General features: G+C 43.4%; 1 pseudogene; it reads left to right on the top strand.

Moving 5' to 3' along the window:
* Positions 1-1,931: 1,931 nt before the first annotated feature.
* On the top strand, positions 1,932-3,467 carry LOC107133258 (6-pyruvoyl tetrahydrobiopterin synthase-like; annotated as a pseudogene).
* The last annotated feature ends 322 nt before the right edge of the window (positions 3,468-3,789 follow it).

The following is a 3,789-nucleotide window of genomic DNA, read 5'->3' on the forward strand; positions in this document are numbered from 1 at the left end:
ATGGCTGGATGGCATCACCAACTTGATGGACGTGAGTCTGAGTGAACTCCGGGAGTTGGTGATGGACAGGGAGGCCTGGCATGCTGCGATTCATGGGGTCGCAAAGAGTCGGACACGACTGAGCGACTGAACTATAATGAAAAAAAATTAAAATGAATGCATAGATAATAGATCATAATGGACAGAGCTGAAATAAATTGAGCCTTTAAAAAACACACAAAGAATATATCAGTGAAACTGAAAGCTCATTCTTTGGAAAGATAAATATTGATAAACCTTAGCCAGACTCCTCACAAAACAAAAAGGAGAGGCCCCAAATCAACAAAGGTAGAAATGTAAAGACGAACTTACAGCTGACATCGCAGATATGCCAAGGACCCGAAGAGAACACTGAGAGCAGTTATTTGCCAATAAAATGGACAATCTAGGGGAACGGACAGATTTTCACAAAACACAACCTCCCAAGACTGAATCAGGAAGACCTAGAAAATATGAGCTGACCAATTACTGTTCCTGAAACTGAATCAGGAATTTAAAAGCACCCCACGAACACAAGTCCAGGACCAGATGACCTCACAGGGGAATTCTACCAAATATTCAGAGAAGAGTTAACGCCTGTCCTTCTGCAACTTTTCCAAAAAACTGAAGAGGATGGAACACTTCTGAACTCGTTCTGTGAGGCCACCATCACTCTGGTACCAAAAATCAGACAAAGAAACCACACACGAAAAACAAAATTTTAGGCCCATATCACTGGTGAACACAGTTGCCAAACCCCTCAACACAACACTAGCAAACCAAATCAACAATGCATTAAAAGGATTATATACCACAATCAAGTAGGCTTCATTCCAGGGATGCAAGGATTTTTCAATATCGGTAAATCAGTGTGATACCCCATATTGGCCAATTGAATAAAAACCATATAATCCTTTCACCAGAGGCAGGAAAAGCTTTAGATACAATTTGACATCCATGTATAAAAAAAAAAAAATGTCTCCAGAAAGTGCTGGGACTTCCCTTGCTGGTCCAGTGGTTGAGTGGTTTCCCAGGTAGTGCTAGTGGTAAAGAACCTGCCTGACAATGCAGAATATGCAAGAGACGTGGATTCGATCCCTGGGTTGGAAAGATTCCCCTGGACGAGGGCATGACAACCCACTCCAGTATTGTTGCGGGGACACACATCAGGGGATTCACTGAAAATGCATTTGGTTGAGAATCTGCCAGCTAATGCAGGGGACATGGGTTTCCAGATCCCTGGTCTAGAAAGATCCCATATACCGTAGAGCAACTAAGCCCGAGCATCACAACTGCTGAGCCTGCACTCTAGAGCCTGTGAGCCCCAACCGCTGAGTCTGCGTGCACCAAGAGCTGAAGCCCACACACCACACCACTGAGCCCACAGGCCTGGAGCCGGAGCTCTGACATGAGGGAAGCCTCTGAAATGAGAAGCCTGCACGCTGCAACCAAGAGTAGCCCCCGCTCATGGCAATTAGAGGAAGCCTGCATAGCAACGAATATCCAGCGCAGCCAGAATACAGTATTTTAAAAAAATCTCCAGAGAGTGGGGACATAGAAGGAACATACCTTAGAGTAATAAAGGCCGTATATGACAAACCCACAGCTAACATCACACGCAGCAGTGAAAGGCTGAAGGCGTTTCCTGTAAGATTGTGAACAAAATGAGGGAACCCACATTGCCACCTTGAGGCAACGTATTTTGGAAATCTTAGCAGTAGCAATCAGAGCAGCAATCAGGAAAGAAAATCAAATCTGGAAAAGAAGTAAAACCATCACTGTTTGCAGATAACATGGTTCTACACGTAGGAATTTCTAACGATGCTACCAGAAAGCTGCGAGCACTCCTCAATGAACTTGGTAATGTTGCAGGACACCAAATTGATGCAGAGCCATCTGCTGTATGGCTATACACTAACAACAAAAGAGCGGGAAGAAAAAACTTAGCGAGCAATCCCATTTACCACTGCGTTAAAAAGACGAAAACTTCCTAGGACTAAACCCACCTGAGGAAGCCACGGGGGAGGCTCCGCCCACGCCAGCCTGGCGGTGGGCCAGGGGGTTAAGACGCTGGCCAGGCTGCGCGGATGTCAAGCCATGAATGGCCCGGGCTTGGGTCCTCGCCCATGGGCACAAGCGTCCCGCCTCGTCTCTTTGGCACGACCCATCACCCCCACAGCAAGTCTCTGAGTGATGAGGAAGACTTGAAACTGTTCGGGAAGTGCCACAACACCCACACTTTCAAGTAAGTGAGGTGAAGTGGAAGTCGCTCAGTGTGTCCGACTCTGTGTGACCCCGTGCACGAGTCCGTGGAATTCTCCAGGCCAAAATACTGGAGTGAATAGCCGTTCCCTTCTCCAAGGGGTCTTCCCAACCCAGGGATTGAACCCAGGTCTCCTGCTTTCGTGTATTCCTGCAAAGGTGTATTCTTTACCAGCTGAGCTACCAGGAAGACCTTTCAAGTAAAGGTGGAACAATCAAATGATCTCATCATATATTTCCTGTAAGCCAGAAAGACATGAGACAGAAAATAGTAACAAATACACTGGTTTCTATCTATCCACTTTAGACTTCCTTTGTATGTCTTAAAATATGAAAATGATTCTGTGTATTATTTTCCTTCATTTTACTTTATTAAAAGAGTTACCAAGATATAGGCTAATGTTTAGCAAATATTGACTGAAAGCCCACATTCCTAAGAAAATTATCCTTCAATTAAAGATGACAGAAGTCCCTGGCTTGAGCCTTCTCTGACGCCGTTACTCTGTGAGTGTAAAACCTGCTCATAGGGTGTTTTCTTCTGTTCACCCAAACTGTCACACTGCAATACTTGCTAGAGGACCTGTCTACATAATTCCATCTTTCTTTGATAAATTGTCACCAGCAGAACGGGTGAGGGGGAGAATTTCACCGAGCTTTACCAGTACAAAGTGTTACTCGTGGAAGCTAAGCTCAGTGATAACCTTCTGCTTCATTACCTATAAAGTTGTGCTGAGAGTACCTGGAGAAATTGGTCCTGTTACAGGAATGGTCCTGAATTTGACTGACCTCCAAGAGTATACGGAAGAGGCAATTATGAAGTATCTGGGTCTGGACGTGCCGTATTTTGCAGACATTGTAAGCACAACAGAAAATGTAGACATTTATACCTGGGAAAACCTCCAGAAATTTCTTCCTGTGGGAGTTCTTGATAAAATAAAAGTGTATGAAACCAACAATAATATTGTAGTCTACAAAGGAAAATAGCTCTTAGAGGATAATCCTATAGAAGGATTTCATTTCTACCCATACTTGAGGAAGACCTTTATGCCCTGGAGTAATTAAGAAGCCCTAACATGACCACTCACCTCTACATTGTGTTCTGAAATCACTGAGTGAGACCGGTTCTAAAATCGGTAACGTATTCTGAGTACCATTTAAAGAGTCCTTCATCTATTGATTAAAATCATTTAGGCAAAATGTTTTGGTGTAGAGTCATTTGAAAGCAAAAGAAATCTGCTTTTGTTTTTCCATTATCTCATTTCTAGTATTCATTTTTTTTCTTGGTATAATGTAAATGGAAAAAATGTTTATAAGACTTACAGTAGGTGAACCTTATAAAAAATAAAATACTGGTGACCATGAAGTCTGGGAACACAGACAATGCAGTGTCTCTTAGTAGACTGGGCTCCCTTGATCACCTCTTGGATATGCTAAAGTTGCAAATCATTCAGGGAAAATTAGACACACAAATCATACGAGACAATGCACTGTAAATGGAGGCACAAGGAC

Source organism: Bos taurus, chromosome 16, assembly GCF_002263795.3.
Source record: "Bos taurus isolate L1 Dominette 01449 registration number 42190680 breed Hereford chromosome 16, ARS-UCD2.0, whole genome shotgun sequence".
Lineage (NCBI taxonomy): Eukaryota > Metazoa > Chordata > Mammalia > Artiodactyla > Bovidae > Bos > Bos taurus.